Source organism: Pan troglodytes, chromosome 10 (genome assembly GCF_028858775.2).
Source record: "Pan troglodytes isolate AG18354 chromosome 10, NHGRI_mPanTro3-v2.0_pri, whole genome shotgun sequence".
Lineage (NCBI taxonomy): Eukaryota > Metazoa > Chordata > Mammalia > Primates > Hominidae > Pan > Pan troglodytes.
The window spans coordinates 134,785,648-134,799,313 of NC_072408.2; the positions used below are offsets into that span (position 1 = coordinate 134,785,648).

At 42.3% G+C, this 13,666-nt stretch overlaps 1 long non-coding RNA gene across 7 annotated transcripts in view; it reads right to left on the bottom strand.

The window, feature by feature from the left end:
* The window catches only part of LOC112205021 (uncharacterized), a 207,468-nt gene extending 194,493 nt beyond the window's left edge, over nucleotides 1-12,975 (bottom strand). For 4 of the 7 annotated variants that reach the window (XR_010148178.1, XR_010148180.1, XR_008538599.2 and 1 more), the window contains exon 1: nucleotides 12,031-12,624. This is a non-coding gene — a long non-coding RNA (uncharacterized LOC112205021). Of the gene's footprint in view, nucleotides 1-10,420; nucleotides 10,516-12,030; nucleotides 12,625-12,765 lie in introns of those variants that run through there. The other 3 variants (XR_008538600.2, XR_010148181.1, XR_010148179.1) reach the window with 3 other exon arrangements.
* Nucleotides 12,976-13,666: the final 691 nt, after the last annotated feature.

A 13,666-nucleotide genomic window follows, 5' to 3' on the forward strand; every position in this document is an offset into this window, starting at 1 on the left:
TGCACTTACCACGTGAACAAGCAATTCCACTTTTTAGTATTTATTCAAATGCAATAAAAACTTATGTTCATGCAAAAACCTGTGCATGAATGGTTGTGTGGATATTTCTTTATAACCACCCCAAACTGGAAACAAACCAAATGCTCTTCAACTGGTAAATGTTTAAAAAAAAGTTCATGCATTTATTTATTCAATTTATTTATTTATTCAGTTTATTTATTTATTTATTCAGTTTATTTATTTATTCAGTTTATTTACTTATTTATTTATTCAATTCCCTCCCACTGGAGGTAATTGCCCCCCATGGGGGCAGGCCTTTCCCATGCTGTTCTCATGATAGTGAATAAGTCTCATGAGATCTCACGAGATCACGAGTAGATGGCAACTACTCAGGAATAAAAATGATGTACTACATATTTCATATGTGTTTTTGTTTATTGTCTGCCTCTGCCACACACACACTAGAATGCAACTTACAAGGCGGTAGGTATTGATTTGTGCATTCACTATCATGGGCTATTTTATCTAGAATAGTGCCTGGCATCATGTGTTTGGCACTAAATGATAATGTGTTTAAAAACAAATGAATTCACTATAGACCCTACAAAAGGCTAAGGAAACAGGGGCAGAGATCCACAGCTGAAAAATGCCCAAATTACATCCAAGCTGTTGCAAGGCAGACACTCCTATTGCCAGCATTAGCACTGGTATGGTGGTTCCTACTGCCACCGTAGAGCACAGGACGCTCACCCAAGTACATCTGCTGCTGCTGCAGCCCCTGCAAGTCAGGGGTCTCTCACCCCCACCCCTGCCAAATGGATTCCAATTAGCACATCCCACTTCATATCACCATCTTCCCTATCAATGACTTCCATGGGTTGTCTTAAGAGTAAAATCTGGAATCTTTTTCTGACAATACCTTGAAGAACAAAAGTGTCCATGAAGTAGGAAATTTTCCAAACTTAACAACCACATTAACATATATTGGATGTTAAACACAGAATTATCATATGACCCATCAATTTTACTCCTAGGTACACACCCCAAAAATAAAAACAGATGTTCAAGAAGAAGTGAACTTGCATGTGCATAGCAGCATGATTCACAATTTTTTAAAAAAGGAAAAAACACAAATATCCATCAATTGGTGAGTGGGTACAGAAAAGTGGCATATCCATAAAACGGAATATTATTTAGCCACAAAAAGGAATGAAGCATGCTACATTTCACAATGGGGACGAACCTTGAAAACACTGCTCAGTGAAAGAAGCCATCACAAAAGGCCATCTATTGTATGATATTGTTTATATGAAAAGCTGACATTAGGCAAATACATAGAAAGTAAATCAGTGATTGTCAGGACATGAGAGGAAATAGTGACTTCTAAAAGGGCAGGAGGTTTCCCTTGGGGATAATAAAAATACTCTACGACTAGATAGAGGTGATGATTGCATAACACTGTAAATGTCCTTCATGCCACTGAATTGTATGCTTTAAATGATTAATTTTATGTTATGTAAATTTCACTCAATAAAAAAAGCAAAAACAAATTGTGTGGCCACAAAGTCTAACAAATATCTCCTATATAGGATAAACTCTGCTGAATAAACTGGCCCATCAGCCTGATGATTTTATATTTATGTTTTAAAATAGCCCTTTGTGTAAATATCAGTCCCTTTAGGGGTGAGACCATTTCTCAAAAGACTCCTGGTGGTAAAAAAAAAAAAAAAAAAAAAAAAAAAAAGTCCTAGTCCTTTTAGAAAATGCATCTTTCCTGATGGTTTAGTAATTTCTATCCCTCCAACACCACGGCCAGGCTCCGGTCCTCCATCCTGCCATAGGATCATTGGCTTTCCCTGAAGGGAAATATCCTGTGGCTCTTATTCCACTTGTAAGTTGATAGTATTCTTCTCCTCTGACTCTGTTACCACTCTATTTTAGCAGGTATTAAAGTACACACTGTAGATTTTTTTTGTTGTAAATTCAACCAAGCTTTCATTTTCTTTGCAAGCAAATTCTGCATCAACTGGGCAAAGCCAACACTAGCACAAGTAACTTAAAATCCGTTTAAGAGGGGCCACTCCAATGCCTGATGAAGTGAGCAAGGCGAATGATATGGTTAGGCTTTGTGTCCCCACCCAAATCTCATCTTGAATTGTAGATCCCATAATCCCCACGTGTCATGGGAGGGACCCAGTGGGAGGTAACTGAATCATGGGGGTGGGTTTTCCCATGCCATTCTCCTGATAATGACTAAGTCTCTTGAGATCTGATGGTTTTATAAATGGGAGTTCCCCTGTACAAGCTCTCTCTTGCCTGCAACCATGTAAGATGTGACTGCTCCTCCTTGGCCTTCTGCCATGCTTGTGAGGCCTCCCCAGCTATGTGGGACTGTGAGTCCATTAAACCGCTTTCCTTTATAATTACCCAGTCTTGGGCAGGTCTTTACTAGCAACATGAGAATAGACTAATACAGTGAAGAATCAGGAAAACTATTTAGGCCTGTGGAGAACTGGGAGCCCCTGTAGGGGAGGAAGGTTGAGACTCTGCTCCCACTGATCTTGCCCCGTAAGAACGTGGGCCAAGGGGCAGGGGTGAGGACTGAAATAGAGATGTTCATGTGGAAGTCGTAAGAGTTTGCACAAATATATACTGACATGTATCCACCATTAGAGCACCACACAGTATTTCTTTGGGGTAACCAATTAAATATAAGTTTAAACACTGAGCACCATAAGAAAAAACTCACTGTAGAAAAAATTCAATCTGAAAACTATCCATTAGCTGACTCTGGAATACACAGTAATATTTTATCAGAGAATCCTAATTCCTTTTCTTTTCTCTTTTCTTTTTTCTTTTCTCTTCTTTTCCCTTCTCTTCATCTTTCATTTGCTATTCTTTTTTAGTAGATTTTATGTTATGTTTAGAGTAGTTTTAAGTTTACTGCAAAATTGAGAGGAAGGTACTGAGATTTCCCATATATGCTCCACCCTGACACATACATCAGCCTCCCCCATATCAACATCAGCCACCAGAGTGGTCCATTTGTTACAATGGATGATCGCACATTGACGCATCATTATCACCCAAAGTTGCAGTACATGTTAGAGTTCACTCTTGGTGTAAGTTCTCTGGGTTTGCACAAACGCATACTGACATGCATCCACAACTGTAGTATCACACAGAGTAGTTTCACTGTCCCACATAGTTTGTTTTTGAGCTTACTGTGTCATTAGAATGAGCAAAGCTCTTTTCATCCCCCTTCTTAGTGTCGTTATGTTTCTGTCACTTTCTAGTTACTTTTAGAGTTATGGAGTTAAGTGTTTATTTAAATCTGTTCCACTCTTTCACAGATAAATCTGTAAAATCCTATTTTGCCACCTTAGTTGCAAACAGGTCACGTTTAGTTTAAATGGATTAGTTTAAAATGCTGTTCATAAAATAACTTATTTTTCATATTTTGTTTTAATAGTACAAGAACTGATGTAATTTTAAAGGTTTGTAATGAAGTGGAGACAACTTATAGAGTAAAACTTGAGGAGATATTCTTCCCATAGAAAGTCTTTACTGAAATGCTATTGAATCAAACAGGTCTAAATATGCATCTATTTCACTACTGAGTGTTCTGCATCATTTTCATGCAGAAGTTGGAATTTTATTACATAATATCTAATATTACAAATAGGTTTGCAAGCCACAGTTTTGAAATGTTTTTTATTTCTTAAAAACTCCTGTTTTTCAGATTTTGGGAAGAAATCCCCTAGTTCTTCAGAGTTGAAACTATTATTGAGAACAAGCAGAGAACATTTCAAAGAGCAAATATATTCGAGCTGTGAAATATTATGAAAATAGGGGGTCTGGTTAACTGCATTTAACATTAACTTTTCAGCTTCTCATTTACTGTTATAAACCTCAATTTCTTCTAGTTGAATGAAAAACAGGTAGAATTCTTTTTTTAATTTCCTATTCCCATAGATTTTCAGGGAATGGGTGGTATTTGGTGAAATGAGTAAGTTCTTCAGTGGTGATTTGTGAGATTTTGGTGCACCCATCACCCAAGCAGTACACACTGTACCCAATTTGTAGTCTTTTATACTTCATCCCCCCTTCCACCCTTTCCCCCAAGTCCCCAAAGTCCATTGTGTCATTCTTATGCCTTTGCATCCTTATAGATTAGCTCCCACTTACGAGTGAGAACATATGATGTTTGGTTTTCCATTCCTGAGTTACTTCACATAGAATAATGGTCTCCAATTTCATCTAGGTTGCTGTGAATGCCATTATTTTGTTCCTTTTTACAGCTGAATAGTATTCTGTGGTGTATATATATCACAATTTCTTTATCCACTCACTGATTGATGGGCATTTGGGATGGTTCCACAGTTTTGCAATTGCTAACTGTGCTGCTATAAACATGCATGTGCAAGTATCTTTTTTGTATAATGACTTCCTTCCCTGTGGGTAGATGCCCGGTAGTGGGACTGCTGGATCAAAAGGTAGTTCTACTTTTAGTTCTTTAAGAAATCTCCACACTGTTTTCTGCAGTGGTTGTACTGGTTTACGTTCCCACCAGCAGTGTAAAAGTGTTCCCTTTTTACCATATCCCCACCGACATCTGTCATTTTATTATTTTTTTGATTATGGCCATTCTTGCATGAGTAAGGTGGTATAGCATCATGGTTTTGATTTGTATTTCCCTAATCATTAGTGATGCTGGCATTTTTCATACGTTCACTGGCCATTTGTATATATTCTTTTGAGAATTGTCTATTCATGTCCTTAGCCCATTTTTTGATGAGATTGTTTCTTTTCTTGCTAATTTGTTTGATTTCCTTGTAGATTCTGGATATTAGTCCTTTGTCAGATGTATAGATTGTGAAGATTTTCTCCCACTCTGTGGGTTGTCTGTTTACTCTGCTGATTTTTTTTTCTGTGCAGAAAGTTTTTGGCTTAATTAAGTCCCACCTATTTATCATTGTTTTTGTTGCATTTGCTTTTGGGTTCTTGGTCATGAAGTCTTTGCCTAAGCCAACGTCTAGCAGGGTTTTTCCAAGGAGGTGAAAGACCTCTACAAGGAAAACTACAAAACACTGCTGAAACAAATCACAGACAATACAAACAAATGGAAACACATCCCATGCTCATGGATGGGTAGACTCAATATTGTGAAAATGACCATACTGTCTAAAGCAATCTACAAATTCAATGCAAATCCCATCAAAATACCACCCTCATTCTTCACAGAACTAGAAAATGAATCCCAAAATTCCTATGGAACCAAAAAAGAGCCCAAATAGCCAAAGCAAGACCAAGCAAAAAGAACAAATCTAGAGGCATCACATTACCTGACTTCAAAGAACCAATATGGCGGCATCACATTACCTGACTTCAAACTATACTATAAGGCCATAGTTACCAAAACAGCATGGTACTGATATAAAAATAGGCACATAGACTAATGGAACAGAATAGAGAACCTAGAAATAAAGCTAAATACTTACATCCAATTGACCGTCAACAAAGCAAACAAAAACATAAAGCAGGGAAATGACACCCTATTCCACAAATGGTGCTGGGATAATTGACTAGCCACATGTAGGAGAATGAAACTGGATCCTCATCTCTCATCTTATACAAAAATTAACTAAAGATGGATCAAGGACTTAAATCTAAGACCTGAAACTATAAAAATTCTAGAAGATAACATCAGAATTCTTAAATGGGTATTATAATTCCCAACTCTTTTTTCCCCCTCTTCTGAAGTGACTGATGAAGTTCTATTGAATGTTTAATACTACAGAAAGCTGTTGGGTGGACAGGCTGTGGGGATACTGACTCAGTTACCTGGAATCATCCTAGACCTATTATTTACTTCACTCTCACATTCCATCCAGAGACAAAGCATATCCACTTTACCTAACAACAACCTCACAATCTGAAAACTTTGGTAGACTTGATGCTAAGGTCCCCATCAAAGTTAATGGTTCTCCCTGCTGCACATTCTTCTCGGCTACTCATGTTCCTCTCTGTGAAACACTTTTGCTTTCCCCTTCTCAGGTCATTGCCCATGGCTCAACATTAGCATATTCTTCTCGTCCTCACCTCTCTAGTCCTATCCCTCTTGGAGCTCCCTGAAGCCCCTCCACCTCTAATTCCACCCGGCTTGGCTCTTTTCTCTCTCTCTCTCTTTGCAAACTGTCCCATTGACATGGGTGGCTGCAGTCTCACCCTCCTCCCTTCTCACTATGCTTCCTGTACCTCCTCTCCAAGTCTCTCCTCCTCTTTCCCTGTCCCCATCTCCCTCTCGATGGCTACATTAATTCCCACAGCCACCATCCCTGCCATCCTGGCTCCCATCAGTGGAGGCTGTTCTCTCTTTCTCAGACTCTTTCCTTCAGAGCATCAGCTGATCACCAGGACACTAAGAAGAAGCAAGGTAAACGAAGAGGAGACATAGAAAGGAGGACAAGAGTCAGTCCGGGGGCAGAAGAGCAACATCCACTCTGGAGCTGGCCAGGTGAGATAGATCCCCTCACCGCCCGCATTCCTGCTAAGAACTCCTGAGGGAGGCGGTGAAGATTCAGACTTCTGTAATCACCATCTCTTTTCCCTTTTTTCACTCTCCTTTCTACTCCTGATGGCCAGACTCCATGCCTGTCTTGTTTATCATTGTATCCCCAATACTCAGCACAAAGCCTGGGGCACAGCAGGCCATCTGCAAATACCTGCTTAGTAGATGAGTGAATGGGGATGCCATGCTCTTGCTTCCAGACAGGGAAACAGGGGTCTTGACATTGTGAGTGTGAAGGGAGCAGCTGAGCCAGGAATGGCACTCTCAGGGTTCGCATCAATGTGGTGCAATGGCCACACACTCTACATCTTGTCCTGGCCAAGCTAGACAGATTCACAGATGCAGTAAGATTTCACGTATGTGTGTGATGTTAATTTTTTTTTTATTTTTCAGTGCACAGGGCACTGTATACATGCGAAGCAGTTATTAAAAATTAGCTGAATTGTATGCAATTGATGTAATTCCAGCATTTTCAATCTTATGAGACTTTTGGAAATTACTTAATTCAAGTCCTAGTTTTGCAGATGGGGAAAATTAATCTAACAGAAGTTAAGTTTTTGTTCAAGGTCATATAACTAATGTATAATTTTAAAATAATCCAAGCACCTTACTTGCTTAGGAAATAGACGTTTCATTTACATTCTTTTAAAAATGATTTTGCGGCTGGGTGCAGTGGCTCACGCCTGTAATCCCAGCACTCTGGGAGGCCAAGGTGGGTGGATCACGAGGTCAGGAGATTGAGAGCATCCTGGCTAACACAGTGAAACCCGTCTCTACTAAACATACAAAAAAAAAAAAATTTAGCCGGGCGTGGTGGCGGGCACCTATAGTCCCAGCTGCTCAGGAGGCTGAGGCAGAAGAATGGCGTGAACCCGGGAGGCAGAGTTTGCAGTGAGCCGAGATCGCACCACTGCAGTCCAGCCTGGGTGACAGAGCGAGACTCCGTCTCAAAAAAAAAAAAAATGTTTTTGCTACATTGCATTTCTACATATTTATGGGGTCCATGTGAGGTTTTGTTACATGCATAGAATGTGTAATAGTCAAGTCATGGTGTTCAGGGTATCCAACACCCAAGTGTTTATCATTTCTATACAATGAGTACATTTCAAGTCCTCTCTTCTAGGTATACAAGTGGCAAACAAACCTATGAAAAAATGCTCCACATCACTAATCATCAGATAAATGCAAATCAAAACCACAGTGAGATACGATCTCACACCAGTCAGAATGGCTATTATTAAAAAGTCAGGCCAGGCACGGTGGCTCACGCCTGTAATCCCAGCATTTCGGGAGGCTGAGGCAGCCGGATCATCTGAGGTCAGGAGTTCAAGACCAGTCTGGCCAATATGGTGAAACCTTGTCTCTACTAAAAATACAAAAATTAGCTGGACGTGGTGGTGGGCACCTGTAATCACAGATTCCTGGGAGGCTGTGGTAGGAGAACAGCTTGAGCCCAGGAGGCAGAGGTTGCAGTGAGCTGAGATCATGCCACTGCACTCCAGCCTGGATGACAGAATGAGACTCTGTCTCAAAACAAAAATAAATAATAAATAAAAAGTCAAAAACCAACAGATGCTGGCGAGGCTGCAGAGAAAAGGCAACATTTACACACTGTTGGTGGGAATGTAAATTAGCTCAGTCACTGTGGAAAGCAGTTTACAGATTTCTCAAAGAACTGAAAACAGAACTACCATTCCATCCAGCAATCTCATTTCTGACTATATATCCCAAAGAAAACAAATTGTTCTATCAAAAAGACACATGTACTCTCCTGTTAACGGCAACACTATTCACGATAGCAAAGACATGGAATCGACCCAGGTGTCCATCAACAGTGGACTGGATAAAGAAAATATTCAGACAGGGAAACAGAAAGCAACCATGTTTCATAGAGGGGAATATACACCATGGAATTCTACTCAGCCATAAAAAAGGATGAAATCATGCCCTTTTCAGCATCATGGACGCAGCTGGAGGCTATTATCCTACGCAAACTAATGCAGAAACAGAAAACCAAATATCCCATGTTCTCACTTATAAGTACGAGCTAAACATTGGGTACTCAGGGACATAAAAATGAGAACAACAGACACTGGGGACTACTGGAGGTGGGAGGGAGGAAGGGAAGAAAGGGTTAAAAACCTCTTGGTTACCACATTCACTACCTGGGTGATGGGATCATTCATGACCCAAACCTCAGCATCAGAAAATATAACCAGGAAACAAACCTGCACATGCACTTCCTGAATCTAAAATAAAAAATCCAAATTAATCCAGTAAATTATAATAGCACTTAAAAAGTAAATTTGTATATATAACCTTCCCCAAAAAGTTATCTTTTCTAGCTATTTTCAAAGATCCAATATATTGTTTACTGTAGTCAACCTACTCTGCTAAGAAACATTAGAACTATTCCTTCTATCTATTCAGGATGGTGGGGAAAATGATAAGCCACAAACCTTCTTGGAAGGCCTGAAGATTTTTGCAGAAGTCTCAGGATAAGGTTATGGCTGAAGGCAACCTAATCCTTATTTTGAGTAAATAGCTTAAAGTGGGTACAAAGCAAGGTAGTTTACCTAACTAGCTTGTTTACTCATGTGGTCCTAAGACTAACCTTTCATCTACGGTGGGTGCTTAATTGCTTTCTACTCGGGAAGTCAGCAATGTCAATTACGCTCTACTGGTGTTTACTCACAACCTTTGTCAATTAATCTTTACTGAATAAATTTAAGTATCACTGACTGATCAAGGCCACGCCTGCGACTAAGTGGCCCAGATGCTCAGCCAAACTGGCAAAGCAGAATATCTGTGTGTCAGTGTACTTTATTCATCCGTCGCTGGGTCAGGGTCTGCAGGACAGACCCCCACATCTATCTAACTGTATGATTTTACCCATTAACCAAGCTCTCTTCATTCCCCAGCCCTCCCACCAGCACACCCCCTTTCCAGTCTCTGGTACCTATCATTCTACTCCTCTACCTCTATGTGATCAATTTTTTAAGTGCCCACATATGAGAACATGCAGTAAGATATTTTGACCCTCTGTCTTACGGACCATGAGCCTAAGGTGCTTTAAAGGATGCCTACGTGCAAGTAGCCTTGAGATAAAGCTGTCTTCCTTCTGTCTCTCTCTGCTCAGGCAACACCTCTCTCCACCCTTGAGGACCACAGTGACCCCTACTGTCTCCTTCCCACCCTCTACGCCCCCAGGTTTAAAAGGAGAGAAGTGTCTGACCCCTGTGGGCAGCCAGATGGGGAAAAACAAATAACTTTGCCAAAGGGTCCTACAGGAGCAATTCTGAGAGAGCATAAAGTCATTATTTCATTCCAACTTGAAACAAAATGAAACACCCAATACCAGTGCATCAGAGAAATGCCTGGCCTAGAAAATCCACACCATTGGAATTATTTTTCTTTCTTTTTTTCTTTTTCTCGATAATGTATCTCATTGGTAACACACCAGGAGAGACAAACTGAATTAAGACCCTTTGTCAGTCTTGGTTAATACAGCATTCTTTTTCTACTTCACAGAACTAGCAATGAAAAGAATCCCACCTGTTAGGACACTTCTGCTATTTACCTAGTTAGCTTGTGCTCAGTGCCATAGGAAATGTAAAAGTAAATGGCAGAGACTCTGCTCCCAACATCCCTTCTTTTTTTTTTTTTTTTTTTTTGTAGAGCCCCTTCTAATGTTAATGCATTTTAGCATTATCACAATTACCTGAGGAAAATACTGTTTTAAAACTCGTTTTACAGATGCATAAAACCAACGACCAGGGATGTTAAATAGCACACCTGAGGGCACACAAGTAATTTACAGAAACAGTATCTGAACCCAACTATAGATACCTCAGATTCTGGGATTTCCGGCTTCATGTCCTACAGCTTCCATAATGACACATAGCAGAAGGAAGGAACGACAGCAGAATTCAGCAGAAGTTCACCTGAAGTTATTAGGAACAGGGAAAGTTGTCTTGAAAGCAGCTGAGTTTCTGTTAGCAATTGCAAGATGGGTGGGGGTTTGAACGTGCCTGAAGAGTACAGGGAGGTATATCTTAGGTACAATAGAGAGTGAAAGAGGAGAAAAGTGGATGTGGAGACCTGTACGTGGGTTGTGAACACCCTAAGTGTGGAATACTAGAAAGCCTCCAGGGTGGTCCCTCGCAGATTATGAGGACAGGGACCATGAGACTGATGCGTGCCCGAGGGGCTCTGAGGACTACAGACACCAAGGATTCTGCCCTGCTGGGAATAAGCACATTAAAATAATTCAAACAGGGATAAGGCAGGGTGCAGAGAGAAAGTCATTTTGCTGAAATGTCATTAAAACAGGTTATAGAAAAATGTTTGTCATATCCTTAAAATAACTTAATCATGTAGGTAGTTTGTAATAAACGTTCCTAGTAAAAAATTAACATGCTGCAGAGAAAGCACACGCGCACCTCGGGTCACCGCTTCACTCCCCTGGGACCTGATGTAACTATCATGATCAATGTCATGTACAGCCTTCCAGATCTTCTCCTGAGGTTTTGCTAACATATTTACCCACGGATAGGAATTGGAGCATATAATGTTTTTGTCTTTGCTTCCTTACAAAATATCACACTGCATGGTCATTTAATAATGTACTTTAGCACTCAAAAATATGGCTTAGGAGTTTTTTTCAACATCTGTATTTGTAGCTTTTTTTTTTTTTTCCCAACTGCCTCAAAGTATTTCATGGAGAGATAACGGTTTTGTTTTGTTTGTTTTTTTGAGATGGAGTCTCGCTCTGTCACCAAGGCTGGAGTGCAATGGCACGATCTCGGTTCACTGCAACTGACGCCTCCCGGGTTCAAGTGATTCTCCTGCCTCAGCCCCCTGAGTAGCTGGGATTACAGGCGCCCCCACCACACCCAGCTAATTTTCGTATTTTTAGTAGAGACAGAGTTTCACCATGCTGGTCAGGCTTGCCTTGAACTCCTGACCTCAGGTGATCCACTCGCCTTGGCCTCCCAAAGTGCTGGGATTACAGGTGTGAGCACTGTGCCCAGTCAGAGATATAAAGTTTTATCAGCCACTTCTGTCAGTGATAGACACTGGTTATTTCCAACTTTTCAGTCCCGCCAACAATGATGGGATGTGTTTCTGGGTCTCTCTGTTATACATGCATGTGCGTTTTTCTCAAGGTATTAGAAGAGGTTGACTTGAAAGGCTAGAGGGCTTACTTATTAAATAATTCAATAGATACTACCGAATAGTTACCGCACTGTAACCATGCCAATTCAACTTCCACCAGCAGACAGTAATAACCCATAATTCCCCACACCTGGCCAAGATGTGCTATTATTGGATGGTTCATGATTTTAATGGGCTTTGCGTTAACTGTTAGTGAATGTATTAGTCCATTTTCTCGCTGCTGATAAAGACATACCCGAGACTGGGCAATTTACAAAAGAAAGAGGTTTAATTAGACTTACAGTTCCACGTGGCTGAGGAGGTCTCACAATCATGGCAGAGGGCGAAAGTCACTTCTTATCTGGTGGTGACAAGACAGAAAATGAGGAAGAAGCAAAACTGGAAACACCTGATAAATCCATCCGATCTCATGATGAGAGGTGACAGAATGCTGGCTGCCCCCGCAGCCCTCACTCGCTCTCAGCACCTCCTCGGCCCTGGTGCCCACTCCAGCTGCACCTGAGGAGCCCTTCAGCCCCCCGCTGCACTGTGGGAGCCCCTTTCTGGACTGGCCAAGGCCGCAACCCGCTCCCTCAGCTTGCGAGGAGGTGTGGAGGGAGAGGCATGGGCGGGAACCACGGCTGCGCGCGGCGCCTGCGGACCAGCGAGAGTTCCGGGTGGGCGTGGGCTTGGCGGGCCCCACACTCCGAGCGGCCGGCCGGCGCTGGCGGCCCCGGGCAGTGAGAGGCTTAGCACCGAGGCCAGCAGCTACGGAGGGTAGGCCGGGTCTCCCTAGCAGTACTGGCCCACTGGCGCTGCGCTCAATTTCTCGCCGGGCCTTAGCTGCCTCCCCGCCGGGCAGCACTCGGGACCTGCAGCCCGCCATGCCTGAGCCTTCCCCCCTCCCACCATGGGCTCCTGTGCGGCCGGAGCCTCCCCGACAAGCGCCGCCCCCTGCTCCACGGCGCCCAGTCCCATCGACCACCCAAGGGCTGAGGAGTGCCGGCGCACAGCGCGGGACTGGGAGGCATCTCCACCTGCGGCCCTGGTGCGGGATCCACTGGGTGAGGCCAGCTGGGTTCCTGAGTCTGGTGGGGACTTGGAGAACCTTTATGGCTAGCATTTATTGATTGTAAATACACCAATCAGCACTCTGTATCTAGCTCAAGGTTTGTAAACACACCAATCAGCACCCTGTGTCTAGCTCAGGGTTTGTGAATGCACCAATCTACACTCTGTATCTAGCTACTCTGGTGGGGACTTGGAGAACCTTTATGTCTAGCTCAGGGATTGTAAACACACCAATCAGCACCCTGTCAAAACGGACCAATCAGCTCTCAGTAAAACAGACCAATCGGCTCTCTGTAAAATGGACCAATCAGCAGGATGTGGGTTGGGCCAGATGAGAGATTAAAAGCAGGCTGCGGGAGCCAGCAATGGTAATGTGTTGGGGTTCTCTTCCGCACCATGGTAGCTGTGTTCTTTTACTCTGCAATAAATCTTGCTGCTGCTCGCTGTCTTTGTGAGCTGTAACACTCACTGCAAAGGTCTGCAGCTTCGCCAAGCCAGCGAGACCATGAACCCACTAGCAGGAAGAAACTCTGAACACATCTGAACATCAGAAGGAACAAACTTCGGACACGCCGGCCTTTAAGAACTCTAACACCATGAGGGTCTGCAACTTCATTCTTGAAGTCAGTGAGACCAAGAACCCACCAGTTCCGGACACAATGAGACTTATTCACTATCATGAGAATAGCATGGGAAAGACCAACCCCATGATTCAATTACCTCCCACTGGGTCCCTCCCACAACACGTAGGAATTCAGGAAGACACAATTCAAGTTGAAATTTAGGTGGAGACACAGGCAAACCATATCAGTGAGTTTCATTATATTTTCGTATTTAATGGCCATTTGCATGTCTGTTTCTATAAAT